General features: G+C 50.5%; 1 protein-coding gene and 1 long non-coding RNA gene across 4 annotated transcripts in view; one reads left to right on the top strand and one right to left on the bottom strand.

Moving 5' to 3' along the window:
* The first annotated feature begins 503 nt into the window (after positions 1 to 503).
* Positions 504 to 2,987, top strand: LOC121103487. Of its 2 annotated transcripts, none has more exons than XR_005835747.1 (3): positions 504 to 916; positions 1,311 to 1,456; positions 1,586 to 2,987. It is a non-coding gene; the product is annotated as an uncharacterized LOC121103487 (long non-coding RNA). The 2 variants fall into 2 exon arrangements; XR_005835746.1 differs by having other exon boundaries at positions 509 to 752.
* An 11,005-nt stretch (positions 2,988 to 13,992) lies between these two features.
* Positions 13,993 to 14,746, bottom strand: part of ERICH4 (glutamate rich 4) — a 2,975-nt gene continuing 2,221 nt past the window's right edge. For both annotated transcript variants that reach the window (XM_008706640.2, XM_008706639.2), the window contains exon 3: positions 13,993 to 14,483. The gene's annotated coding sequence lies outside the window, so the exon portion shown is untranslated. The remainder of the gene's footprint in view (positions 14,484 to 14,746) is intronic.

Genomic DNA, 14,746 nt, shown 5'->3' with positions numbered 1-14,746 from the left:
AGACTTACCACGCGATGGAGCCATCTCACTCCTGAGTTTCCCTCCATGAGAACTGGAAGCAACGTTGCGAAGGGTACTCGCACATCCCGTTCGTTGCGGGGTTATTCTCCAGAGTCAAGAGGTGGAAGCACGCACATGTCCACACACAGAGGAATGGAGAAAGAACGCGTGGCATCTTCACAACGGAACGTTGCTCAATCCTAGAAAAGAAGGTAATTCTGGACCTTCTGCCAAGTGAAATGGGCAAGTCACAGAAAGACAAGAACCCTACGAGTCCTCTTATACGTGGTATCTAAACTAGTCACATTTATAGAAACAGAAAGAACTGTGGGGCCGTGGGGGCAGAGGGGGAAACACAGAGCTGTGGGTACAGATCTTCAGTCACAAATGAACAGGAGCTGGAGAAGCGTGCACGACAGTGAGAATACGTGCCCGCTGCAGAACTACACGCTGGCACGTGCTTAATGGCAGCAAATGTAAGGTTACTGTGTTTTACTGACTATAATTTTTCACAGATTTCTTTAGGGGAGAAATTGGGGTGAAGAGTCCTGGGGCCTTTGAAACCTTCCTGCTTCAGAGAGGAAGCTCTGGGTGTGGCAAACACAAGGGGCTGGTGGGTGACGTTCATTTCCTGTTCCCGAGCAGCCCGTTTCACCCCAGATGGTTGCTTGTGGCGTCTCTGAGCCCCTCAAGAGCCCACCATGGGGAGGAGGCTCAAAGCTCCAGTGGCGATCGGGAGTCGAGGGGCCAAGGTGGGAGGGGAAGGGCCGGGCAGGGACAGAAACAGGGGTAGAGGAGGTAGCAGCATGGAAGGGGGACAGATGAAAGGATTCAAGAGAGCTGAAGAGTCCAAGATGTGACATTAAAAATAAAAAGAAAGAAAGAAAAAGACAGAAGGGGGCGCCTGGCTGGCTCGGTAGGTACAGCATGAGACTCTTGATCTTGGGGTCCTGGGCTCAAGCCCCATGTAGAACTTACCTAAAAAAAAATTAAATTAAGTTAAATTTAAAAAGGAAGAATGAAGACAGGGGATGGTGAGGAGGGAGACACCTTAGACGAGCAGGTTGGGAAGCTCCTGAGCCAGGTGCTGTGTGGCCTTTGAAGCTCCCTTGTGTTTAAGAAAACCTTTGCCCTTTCTGAAGATAGTAAACAGAATCAGCACCCTAAAGGGGAAGCGTCTGGCTGGCAGGGCAGAGGAGAGAGGAGGAGAGTGGCTCATGGCCTTAACAGGGGGTTAGGGCAAAGAGGACATTTTGCAAAGGGCACAAAACATGTCACTTGATGACGTTCCTCCCACTCCCGGGCTCCAGGACAGGCATCGAGGGAACCCCTCGGAGCGGGCAGAGCTTCAGCGTCACAGGAAAGGGACCAGAGCGACCGCCTCTTGGAATATCACCCATCCTCACTGAAGACAGCCAGATGTGCCCCGGGGCCAGTCCTCATTCTGGACTCAAGGGTACGTTGGGGTTCACATTAAGAGATGAGATTTCTTACCACGTTTTTGACCCCACGCAGCCCTGGGCCATGATAGCCATGCTGGGCTCACCAGCCCTGGGCTTGTTGAACAGACCCTCCCTTTTTCTAGGAGTCTTTGCCACTTGGGTCCACGAAGCCCCGGCCTCCCCGCCTGCGGTGGCCTGAGAGACCTTCCGTGCAGGGACTGCCCTCCCGGGGACACGTGGGCAGGGATGAAGGCACGTGATGAATCTGAAGACCCAGAGGAAGGAGCCTGGCTCAAGACAGACCATGGGGGGGAGAGGGTGTGCGTGGAACCACCATCCAGTGGGGACATGTCCCCGGGGCCACCTGGAAATGGGCAGCCTGCCGCATGCAGCTCACACCTCATCACTCACAGCAACGTATTTAACAGCAGTGTCCGTTGCAGCAACAAGAAGCCCTGTCACTTTCAAGCAAAACAGAGGGGCTCTGTCCTGACGGCGCTTTCGCTCTCCCGGATCCAGTGCTCTAATATTATCGGCACCTTGTCCGGTGGTTGTCACAAGAGGGCTCTGCACGCTCTGGAGAGTGGAAAGTCTGTACAACGGCACTAACCAGCTTCATACGCCGTTTCTGAATCTGAGTAGTTTCACATCAAATCCACCGATGGTGGGAGAAATGTGTCCTCAATGGGCAAGTTTGGATTAGCGTTTGAAATAACACATATGGGGCCCCTGGGTGGCTCAGTCCATTAAGCGTCTGCCTTTGGCTCAGGTCATGATCCCAGGGTCCTGGGATCGAGCCCAACATCCGGCTCCCTGCTCAGCGGGGAGCCTGCTTCTCCCCCTCCTCTCCACTTGTGCTCTCTCTCGCTATATCTGTCTCTCTCTCAAATAAAATCTTAAAAATAGATGAAATAGCACATATACTCTAAGAGAGCTTAGTGGATAAAGAAGGAAAACTGTAATGGGAATAGCTCTGACACCTGGAGAGGTGCCCTCCCTCGGCCTTTCTCCCCCACCCTCCGGAGTGTTCACTTTTTCTCCATTTTTGGGATCCACACACGCTAAGGTCATCAGGCCCTCAGTCCCCATCCTGTCCTTCCCATTCTTGAATGGATCAGTGAAGCAGAATACAGAGCCCAGAAATAAATCCACAGATATATGGTCAATTGACAGGAAAGGAGCCAAGAATATACAGTGGAGAAAGGCCAGTCTCTCCAGTAAGTGGTGTTGGGAAAACCGGACAGCCATATGCCAGAAAAGGAAACTGGACCACTATCTTGCACCAACCCATTCACTCAATCGGATTAAAGGCTCGAATGTAAGATCTGAAACCACAAAACTACCGGAAGAAAACACAAGGAGTTAGTTCCTTGACATCAGACATGGCGATGATTTTTTTGTAGTCACAGGAAAGTAAAGGGAATAAAAGTAAAAATCAACAAGTGGGATGACATCAAACTAAAAAGCTTCTGCATGGCCAAGGAAACCATGAGCAAAATGAAAAGGCACCCTACCCAATGGGAGAAAAATTTTAAATCATCTGTCTGATAAGGGATTGATATCCAAAATATAAAAAGAGGGGTGCTTGGGGGGCCACTGGGTGGCTCAGTCAGTTGAGTGTCTGACTCTTGATTTTGGCTCAGGTCATTATCTGGGGTTTGTGAAATTGAGCCCCGTGTAGGGCTCCAGACTGAGCTTGGAGTCCATTTGGGATTCTCTCTCTCTCCCTGTCCCTCTCCCCCTCCCCCCAACTCATGTATTCTCTCTCTCTCTCTAAAATAAATTAATAAATTAAATAAGTAAGTAATGCAAAGAGAAAGAAAAAAGAGGGGCACCTGGGTGGCTCAGTCGTTAAGCGTCTGCCTTCGGCTCAGGTTATGATCCCAGGGTCCTGGGATCGAGCCCCGCATCGGGCTCCCTGCTCAGCGGGAAGCCTGCTTCTCCCTCTCCCACTCCCCCTGATGGTGTTCCCTCTCTTGCTGTGTCTCTCTCTGTCCAATAAATAAGTAAAATCTTTAAAAAAAAAAAAGAAAAAAAAAGAAAAAAGAAAGAGGGTCACCTGAGTTGCTTAGTCGGTTAAATGACTCTTGATATCATTTCAGGCCTTCATCTCAGGGTCATGAGTTCAAGCTCCAACTTGGGCTCCATGCTGGGAGGGAAGCCTACTTAAAAAGCATATATAGAGAGAAAACTCTTACAACTGAATTGCAAAAATAGAAAAACAAACCAAAAAACCCAAATGATCTGATTCATAGAGGCAGAGGGACGGAATAGACATTTTCTCAAAGGAGACATACAGCTGGCCATCAGATACATGAAACGGTGCTCAACATCCTTAGTCATCAGGATGCAAGCCAAACCCCCAATAATATTGCTCCACACCTGCTAGAATATGGTATTATCAAAAGGCAAGAGAGAACAAGTACTGGGGAGGACGGGGAGGAAACGAAAGTGGGGCAACTGTTATAGAAAGCAATATGGCGAGTCCTCCAAATATTAAAAACAGAACTACCATCTGATCTAACAATTCCACTTCTGGGTGTATATCCAAAAGAAACAAAATCACTTCTTCAAAAACATATCTGTACCCCCATGTTTACTGTGCCATTATTCACAAGGGTCAAGACACAAAAACAACCCAAATGTCCGAGGGATAAATGGGTAAAGAAATTAGGTGGGACCTAATACAGTGGAATATTATTCAGCCATAAAAAGGCAGGAACTCTTGCCATTTGCGACAACGTGGCTGGACCTTGAGGGCATTGTGCTGAGTGCAACCAGTCAGCCAGAGAAGGACACCGTAGGGTCTCACTTATTTGTGGAATCTTACAGAGAACTGTTGGCGGTTGCCTTGTCTGAGGGGCGGGGGTGGTGGGGATGGGTAAAGGTGAGCAAAAGTAAAATCTTCCAGCTAAATAAGTCCTGGAGGCCGAATGCACAGCATGGTGACTACCGTTAACAATACTGCATCGCGTGTTTGAAAGTTGCTAAGACAAGCAACTCTGACTGCGTGAGCTGATGGACGTGACCTATCCTTATTGTGATCATTTCACAATATGTACATAGATCAGATCCGTGTGCCTTACCCCTGGACTAATTCGATGTTAAACATCAATTATATCTCCGGAAAAAAGACATCAAAAGCAACATTTCTGTCCTCTCAAGTCTTCGAATGGAAAACAATATTGGGTGAAGGACATAGAGTGAGGGTGTCACGAGGAGCTCTTTCTCCTTTGTCTAAGATGGCCAATGAAACCCTCCGTGGTGAGGTGACATCTGAGGGAGACCTGAAGAGAGGGAGGGAGCAGTCCTGTAAGTCTCTGGACAAAGATTATTCCCAAGAGAGGGAACAGCTCGTGTAGACGCCCGGGGGCAGGAGCTTGCTTGAGTGTTGAGGAAGGGTCAGGAAGCCACGGTGGCCAGAGCACGTGGGGTGGGCGAGACGGCAGACGTACGGCAGGAACCAGGCTGGGGAGGGGTAGTGCTGCTAGCAGAGGGTTGTCTGCAAGGAACCAAGGAGCTTGGGCCAGAAAGCAGACAGTCCACATCACTAAGTGCCCTGTGGATTTCCACTGACATTTTCTTCATTGCAAGACTTTCCCCATCAAAGCACTGAGTTGCTGGACCTTCTGGCAGAAACTCCTCATCTTTCTGCTGCCCCGGTGTAGGGCCTGTGGGCTGCGGGGAGGGCTTTGGATCTCGGTGTGACTGAGGTGTGAGTAAACAGGAGGGTTTGGGGCAGAAGAAGAGCGATCTTGGGTTTTATTTTATTTTTTTAAAGATTTTATTTATTTATTCGACAGAGAGAGAGACAGCCAGTGAGAGAGGGAACACAAGCAGGGGGAGTGGGAGAGGAAGAAGCAGGCTCATAGTGGAAGAGCCTGACGTGGGGCTCGATCCCAGAATGCCGGGATCACGCCCTGAGCCGAAGGCAGACGCTTAACCGCTGTGCCACCCAGGCGCCCCCGATCTTGGGTTTTAAAGGAACTCCTCTCTGAGGATCAGAGATCTTACAGTGAGGAGACTGTTGTACGGGAAGTTGGGGACAAGGAGGCAGCAGGGGACCTGTCATGAGACTGTCACGATACCTTCATTGAGGGGTGATGGCTGTTTGGACGAACGTTTTCTCTCTATTTATACGTTGTAGATAGACTGCAGGGCTTGTTGATGGAGTAGAAGCCTCCAGAATAATACCAAGGTCCCTGGACTGAGCCCCTGTAGGATGCACTTGACTCTGGCTGAGAAGAGCAAGACTTAGGGAGGATCGGGTTGGGAGGTGGCAGGAATAAAGGTCTCGGCTGTGGAGATGCCGCTGAGGTCTGGGAGAGATGCCCCAGCTTGACTTAACTCATGCTCCTCCAATCCCCTTGCAAAGCACATCGTGATAAGCTACCCACAGCAATTCCTGACTCACGGACAGCAGAGTCACACGTGTGCGGTGTGGGTCTGTCAGATGCCGGTTAAGCCTCCCGGGCACTCAGGGCCGTGGAGCCAGCGGATCCCAGCCTTGCTGCTCCCAAGAGGCTGCAGAGGGGCTACGGCCCAAAGCCAACACAGCATCTTGATTTCCCAGCGTTTCCCCTCCAGGAAGTAGCATCAGCTTCCTTAGCAAGCTGTCTCTCCAATCCCACCCGTGGAGGTCTTTCTGGAAGCAGCAAGTTGAGCCTGCTTCCAAATATATAAGTAAAAAATAAAAAATTCAGTTAAATAAGTAATATTTCTCTAAAAAAGGAAGGCAGGCCATTTACGGACTGGTGACCATCCTGGGTCATGAATCAACCAAAGATTACGAGTTTTTAATTCCGTCCCCCTGATGTCAAAACAGAGAGCGACAGAGAGAAGTCAGCCCCCATAAGTCTGATGGACAAACACCAAAGAAGTTTGGGCTTCCTGGACGTATCTTAATCAGGTGTGTAAGGGTGGCCCAGAGCAGACGTATTTTGACGTGGATGACCCACCCCGCCAGGGAGATGTGACCTTGTCGTCATGCAGCCCCACTGCGGCTCCAACGATGAAATGATTACTCTAGTCCCGATACTCACACTGAGCACAACCTGTCTGGCTCGCTCCTGTCGGATGTTCCCTCTCTTGTGTTGGTGACCACACTGGACGTTGCTGTGTGTTGTGTCTCAGATGGTCCCAGGAAAGCCCCGGCTTCTCTGTCTGGGGCCACGCTGGGGAGCTCTGCTGGGAACAGCACCAGCGCCGCTGGATGGGCCCCAATCAGCTCTGCTCACCAGGCTCCGAGGCTACTTACCTTTAGGCGCTAAGGTCTTCCCTCTTAGAACATGGGGACTCGGACGGATCTTCTCCATCATCACGACACAGCCCTCTTCCAATCCCCGTCTCTGCAGTATTCTCCTAAGACCAACATTTAGTGTAGACATTATTATGTCTATTTAATGCCGTTCATATTTGAGCCAAATAGTTGTGATCACCCAGCCCGCGACCTTGGATTGTGGAGTCAAAAATGTGTATCCCCGAAGTACGGAGAACATTCTCTCTGTGAGCTGGGGAGAGAGAAGGGAAGGAATGGAGACAGTGAGAGACCTATGAGGACCCAAAAAGAGTAGAAAAAGCCAAACTGCTGGAGCTGACGGCCAACCCTCCAGGCTACCCTGTGGCGGTGCCGCCCTCTGGTGGCTAAAGTATGTATTGCAGCCCCTGGCGGCATCACACCTTCCTTTTTCCAGGAGGAGACCGACCAGTCCATGGTCACTCCTGGGGCAACCAGCTATATCAACGGCAGGACCCACTGTAAAGTGAAATGCAGGGCTCCTTGTTCAAAAACTGTTAAGAATTTCAAGATGGCAAAAGCACAGTACTACTCCTAGCCGCAGGCCCTTGTAATGCTTGAGTGATTGCACAGATCACCAGCCCGGAAAGCCAGCCCTGCCTCACAGGGCAAATGGATGTGTTCGTCCTCCCTGTGAATTCCACATCAGCTCAAGCCACCAAAAACCTACAGAAATGGGGAGCTCTGGCTGTCTTGTAATTGCCAATGGGAGAGTTTTGAGTTTTCTTTCTTTTGAAACTGACACCTGGTTATTTGGCTCTGGCCAAATCAATGACCAAATTGGAGACGATTCGAGCATCAAAAAAATCAGTGAAACACATTGACTATATGAAAGTCTATAGTTACCCTGAAAAAAGAGGCAGCAAAACAAACCCCTAACCTATCCCCACTGGAGATGACAGGAAGCAACTCCTCTCCCTGAAAGCCTGGGTCCTGTCCTTCCAGCAGACACCAGGGTCCAGGGGTGAGGGAAGCCCCTCTGCACAGAAGGTGTGTGTGTCTGAACGCAGGAGGGATGACAGTGACTTTCTTTGTGCACAGTGGGCTCAGGCCAGGAACAGGACGGAGGGGGGGGGGATGGAGTCTGGGGATGTGACATCCACGGGAATTAGGTGTCCCCTCAGGGCCCCACAGGATCTCAGGGAGATAACGCTGGGGAGACAGATCTCCCCATTCCTATTGGGGGGGTGGTTTTCTAGCCCTCACGGGGGACGGTGCATGAGTTTCTTCGGCTCCATAACAAATTACCACACTTGGTGGTTTAAAACAAGAGAAAGTTTATTCTATCTCAGTTCTGGCGGCCAGAAATCCAAAATAAAGTATCGGCTGGACCACATTCCCTCCGGAGACTCTAAGGGAGATTCTGTTCCTTTCCTCTCTGGCTTTTGGTGGCCNNCGGCATTCCTTGGCCTGTGGCCAAATCACTCGACCCTCTGCCTCTGTCTTCATGTGGCCTTCTCCTCTCTGTGACTTCTCTGCTTCCATTTCTTATAAGGATACTTCTCATTGGATTTAGGACTCACACAGAGACCCCAGGGTGATTTCATCCCAAGATCCTTAACTTCATTGTATCATCAAAGAAACTTTTTCCAGATAAGGTCACATTCACAGATTCTGGGGTTTAGGACATGGACATATCTTTGCCGGGGGGTGGTCACCATTCAATGCACTAAGCCAGCCTGATGGGATTAGGGGTGATGTTCCGAGCTGCACACATGGGGCTCCCCCTAAACTGCGATGAGTCCCCCTGAGTCTGGGCTTCCCCTGCAGTCTACAGGAGTTGGGGGGGGGGGACTCGGAGGGGCAAGAGGGAGGCCCCAGGAGAAATCTGCCAGGCAGGCTCAGACATGGGCCCCCAAAGACCACCAGCCTGAGCCCCACACACAGTCAAGTTTTTGGGAAAAGAAGGGCTTTCTAAATATCACGTGCGAGGTGGGACCCTTGTGTTGATCCTGGCTAGAGAAAAATGGCATAAAATACATTTGGGGACAAGCAAGAAAAGTGAAAATCGTAAACTGGACCTCATCAGAAGTGAAAACTTTTGTGCTTCAAAGAACTTCATCACAAAAGTGAAAAAACCCGTAGAAGGGGTGAAAAATTTTGCCAACTACATATCAGATAAGGGACTTGTATCTACAATATACAAAGAGCATACACAACTCAATAATAAAAAAAGAACTATTTCATACTAAAAATTGGCAAAGAGTATAGACAGATGTCTAAAGAAGATATATAGGAGCGCCTGGCTGGCTCAGTTGGTGGAGCCTGGGGCTCTTGATCTCGTGGTTGTGAGTTCAAGCCCCACGTTGGGTATAGACATTACTAAAAAATAAAATCTTAAAAAAATTTTTTTAATAGGGGCGCCTGGGTGGCTCAGTCGTTAAGCGTCTGCCTTCGGCTCAGGGCGTGATCCCAGAGCCCTGGGATCGAGTCCCGCAACAGGCTTCCCACTCAGTAGGAAGTCTGCTTCTCTCTCTCTCTCCCTCTCTCTTTCCCTCTTGGCCTCCCCACTGTTCGTACTCTCTCTCACTCAAATAAATAAAATCTTTTAAAAAATAAAAATAAAGCTGTTCATATATATATATATTTTTTAAAGATTTTATTTATTCGACAGAGAGAGAGACAGCCAGCTAGAGAGGGAGCACAAGCAGGGCGAGTGGGAGAGGAAGAAGCAGGCTCCTAGCGGAGGAGCCTGATGTGGGGCTCGATCCCATAACGCCGGGATCACGCCCTGAGCCGAAGGCAGACACTTAACCGCTGTGCCACCCAGGCGCCCCTGTTCATATATTTTTAAACATAGCCTTTCAGCAAGACCGGGGCAGATCCCCGTTGCTTTGTTACCAATGACCACAGACTCGTGGGGAAGTTTGAACATGGGCGGAGTATTTGATGTTAGGGAATTATGACTCCGTCAGTTATTGCCAGGGGCGGGAGGGGGAATGCTCATCTCCGAAGAGAGGCAGCTGGAAGCATTCAGGGCAGAGTTGATGACATCTGTAATTAAGTTGTAAATGTTCCAGAAAAAAAAACTAGTAGATGATAGATGGATAGAGACAGACGGATGACAAATAGGACCTAAAAATGATGACAATTTTATCTCGGTGGTGGTTATGTGACTGATTTTCTTTCTGGGAGCACTGTTTCTTCCTGGGTGGCTCAGTCCGTTGAGCATCTGACGCTTATTCTCAGCTCAGGTCTTGATCCCAGGGTCATGAGTTCAAGCCCCGTATTGGGCTCCGCCTACTTATAAACAAACTCTGGGGATACCAGGTGCTAAACTCCCACCTCATGCAATGTAAGCTCTCCAAGAGCCAGAGCACCTGAGGCTCTGACAGCTGAGATCCGCCCCCAGCCTGGCGGTGGCACCCTCCCCAGGCAGCCTCTCCGCCTGAGGCAGCCAGCAGCCAGTGCGGGCCTGGCACGGGGCGCTGGAGCCCAAGGGGAGGCCGGTTCGGGTTCCACTGCGTGCTCCAGAGATCCACGGTCAGGTGCGACCGCTCTCCGTCAGCCCTCACACCTGCTGGTTCCATGTCCCATGCTGCTGGTGCGGGCGTGCAGGTGGCCCACTGTGCAAGGATCTGACTGTCTACTAGAGTTGTGTTTTAGGCCAGAATGTCTTCTAAAATCGGTGTGATTTCACTCGTTGAGGGTGAAGTGAAAACATCTGTGCATTCGAACGCCGTTGGAGTTGGGGGAGCTGGGGCTGCTGCAGCTGGCTTCCCTCCAGGTCTCTAGGACGTCCTGTGCTTTGGCTCATGCTGCTTCTCACATCCTGGGGACAAAGGCCAGCTACAAGGCAACCTGAGCCCCCCACCAAGGGTCCGAAGGGTCTGGGCAGTCAGGCCACCTCCTGCTGCAGACGCCAACTCAGGAGGGAGGGAGAAAATTGTCGGTTTGGAGGATGGAGCCCAATCAGGGAAGAGATCGGAAGACTTGAGAAGATGGCAAAGATTGACCCTGTGTGCAAGATGACAGCTCAGCTACCGACAGGCAGGTCATCTCAGTAAAACTTGTGCCGACAGAGCAAAGAGGTGAGGAAGACTTTGACTCAAGGACGATGCAACTGGGGAGGTCAATTGAACTCAGCCCTCCTAAAACACAGCTGGAGAGGTTTTAAACTGGGGAGAGGAAATTACAGGCCATCTCTGTTGGCTGATCAGCCTTACTTGAAGGCACAGTAAAAGTTCTCATAAAACTCTGACAGAAGGTAGTTTTACGTCTCGGTTTGAAAGGTGACCCACGGAAGTTAGGCTCCGCTGTCCCTCAGGGCCTGGGAGGTAGGGGCACTGTGTGCGGGAGGATTACAATGCAGAGCGAGGGACACAGGAGCTGTTCCCTGGGTCCTAAGACTGGAAGAGACTTTTCTTTTAATTTAAGATTTTATTTATTTGAGAAAGAGAGAGCACGCGCAGGGGGAGAGGAAGAGGGAGAAGCCGACTCCCCGCTGAGCAGGGAGCTGATGCGGGACTTGATCCCAGACACCCCGGGCAAGAGGCTTTTAAGGAGACACAGATACATCTCAAAAGGGACAGAGAAGGAATCTGCAATCAGAAATTGTAATCCCCAGGGCGCCGGGGTGGCTCAGTCAGTTAAGCATCTGCCTTCAGCTCAGGTCATGATCCCAGGGTCCTGGGATCAAGTCCCGCATCGGGCTCCCTGCTCAGGGCAGAGTCTGCTTCTCCCTCTCCCTCTCCCTCTGCCTCACTCCCCCCACTCTGCTTGTATGCACGCAAGCTCTCTCTCTCAAATAAACAAATAAAATCTTTTTAAAAAATTGTAATTTCCATTTCTAAAGGAAGTGCTCTGAGAAAATGACATCAGGGGCCCAGTGTCAGGAAGGACCTGTCTACAGGTCAGTGAATCAATCTCAAGGGACCAGTAAGGCCTCTAGGTCAGAATGAACCCGCTTTCTGCACAGCAGGAGGGAAACGCAGCTACATCTCTCAGGACCCAGTTTGCATCGATTATGAAGAGGTCAAAACAAGTAAGAGACAGTGAATGGCCTGAATGTTGTCCCTCAGAAAACTGTGCTTGCTGGCGTTTTCCATGGAGACACATTTCTCTCTACAGTCCCTTCCCTTTGATCAAACATCAGAGAGGTGTTGGGGGGGGGGCAGAGGGAGAAGGAGAGACAGAACTTCAAGCAGGCTCCCCACTTAGCATGGAGCCCAACTGTATGCGGGGCTCGATCTCACAACCCTGAGATCACAACCTGAGCCGAAATCAAGAGTCAGATGCTTAAATGACTGAGCCCCCCAGGAGCCCCCCGAGGAAGATTATTCTTGATCTTAAAGCATGACCAGTCTCCCTGGATTTGTCCTGATTTACACAGGTGTGGAAGGGTTGCATATCCCCCACATGGTTCGCTCTGATGCAGGTTTTCGTAGGGAATCCCAGATTGGACATCTAACAGCCTCTTCCCTTTAAAAAGCCTCCCCCTCGAATTTCTTCTGCATCTCTATAGCTCTGTCTTCTCCAGGTCCCCGAAATACCCACCAAGCTGACCATAGCTCCTTCAAGGGTGGGGTCCTATCTGATCCGGGGGGGCATCAATCTCAACTAGGACATTGGAATCAGAGCCTTGATTGTCTCCCCAACGTTTCCAATTATATTCTATTAACTGAACCCACCATGCTGCTCTTGCAGAGTGAGCGTTCCCTCCCTAGTGCCCCCCCAGCCCCTCCTCAGGGCCCCGCCTCCCATCTCTTCCCTCCCAAGACCAACCCAGACCCCGTGGCAATGGAGCCCCCTCCTCAGCCCTCATGGCTCCCACAGCCTGGACACAGCTGCCAAGAGACCCTGGAGTGCTCCCAGCTTCTTCCTAGAATGCCTCACGAAGGAGAGGGGCTTTTCATCTGCACGCTCTCGGGGTGTCTTTCTCCCACCCTGGGTGCTGGGGTCTGACTCCCAACACCTTCCCCCACGCCCACAGCGCATCTCTCAGGAGCCGCAGACCTGGGTAAGGTTGGCAAAGGAGGACCGTTTGGGGGAAGGAGACTGAACCCCTTAATTCCCCTGCACCCCTCCCCTAGCCTTGGAGGACGCCACTGGACAAAATCAGCAGGTTGTTTTTAAGGAGAAAATCCCCACCGATAGGGATTCAGCACCTCTTCTGCCAACATCTCCTTTCTCTGGAACATCCTCACTCCCAACTAGAAAGTGAGGTTTTTTGTTTGCTTGGCTTTTTTAATAGACCTTGAGAGCTTGTTTGGAGGCTCTGGCAGAGGAACACTGCTAACTCGTATACCCTCGACCGAAGAATGGTCCTCCGCTGTCGGGGAAGGTCGTCCTCTTGGACTGAGCGCAAAGCTTCAGGAAGGACGCACGCAGAGCGGTGAGGGAGGGAGGGGACAACCGCCTAGCCAGCCAGCTCCGCCGAATCAACCCTGGTGATCAATGGGGTGACAGATGTCGCAGCCAGATCGCCTCCACATCCCACTTTTTTTTTTTAACTAGAAAGTGTTTTGATGAAAAATTGCAAAAATGTAAGCATGCGTTTGTCTTCACTGGGAGTAATGATTCAACGAATGTCCAGATGTCTCCCCTGAAGAGATGTGTCTCCCCACGCTGGAGCCCTCCACCCGCTGACTTGGGCCTTTTCTCTGCGAACGTAGACCTCGGGAATAGTTACATGTGCGGTGGGCTTCTCCTGGGCCTCCATCCCCAGATACGACACGTTTGCAACTCATCTGGGAACATCTAGAAACCCCACTGCTCCTCTGCTCACAGCCACATTCCATTTTCAATCGTCTCAAACAGTGCTGGGCTGAAGTACAACGGGAGATCCGTACGTAATTTAAAATCATCTAGCGTTCGTATTTAAAAACGGAAAAGGGGGCTTCTGGCTGGCTCAGTTGGTTGAACGTCCGACTTTTGATTTCGGCTCAGGTCATGGTCTCAGGGTCCTGGGATCGAGCCCCACATGAGGCTCCCTGCTCAGCACACAGTCTGCTTGTCCCTCTCCCTCTGATCCTCCGCCTGCTCTCTCTCCCTGTCTCTTAAATAAAAATAAATAAATCTTAAAAAAAAACCTCAAACATGGGATTACCCTATGACCCAGCAATTCTACTTCCGGGCATATACCCCAAAGAATGGAAAGCAGGGACTTGAATAGATATTTCCACATCCTTGTGCACAGCAAAGTTATTTGCAGTCACCGAAAGGTGGAAACAACACAAGAGCCCCTATTTTTTTTAAGATTTTATTTATTTGACAGAGAGACAGCCAGCGAGAGAGGGAACACAAGCAGGGGGAGTGGGAGAGGGAGAAGCAGGCTCCCAGCGGAGGAGCCTCATGCAGGGCTCGATCCCAGGACCCTGGGATCACACCCTGAGCTGAAGGCAGACGCTTAACGACTGCGCCACCCAGGCGCCCCAACCCAAGAGCCCATTGACAGAAAAACGGATAAACGAACTGTGCTGTGTTTCTACAGAGGAATATCATTCAGCCACAAAAGGAAGGAGATGCTGACTCTCGCTGCTACACGGGGGAAGCTTGACGACATCACGTGAATAAGCCAGACTCCGGAAAGCAAAGGCTGTGTGACCCCACTGATGTGAGGTTCCTCGAGCCGTCAAATGTGGACAGACAGTAGGTAGGATGGTGGTTGCCAGGGGCTGGGGAGGGGGGCTGGGGAGTTGTTTGGCGGGTCCAGTTGCAGGGTTACAAGACGAGCAGTTCCGGAGATGGATGGTGCCGGTGGTTGTACAGCAGTGAGCGCGGGTTTAATACCACTGAGCTGTACACTGAAAAATAGCAAAAATGGTAAATTTTATTATATCTATTTTACCACATTAAAAAAGTTTCAAATACCCTGGTGAAATGCATTGTAGTAATATTTTTATTTATCACATTAGGCAGAAAATATTAACATTCCAACAATTTTTTTAGATTATTGAACTGTTTTATATCCTTTTTCTCACGCCAAGCCTTTGAAATGTGTCCAGCAGGCCACAATTCAGACCAGCCACGTTTCAATGGCCACTTGCGGCGGGGGGGGGGGGGGGGG

This window comes from Ursus maritimus, unplaced genomic scaffold (genome assembly GCF_017311325.1).
Source record: "Ursus maritimus isolate PB19 unplaced genomic scaffold, ASM1731132v1 scaffold_19, whole genome shotgun sequence".
Taxonomy (NCBI): Eukaryota; Metazoa; Chordata; class Mammalia; order Carnivora; family Ursidae; genus Ursus; species Ursus maritimus.
This window is presented reverse-complemented; position numbering and strand designations above follow the sequence as displayed.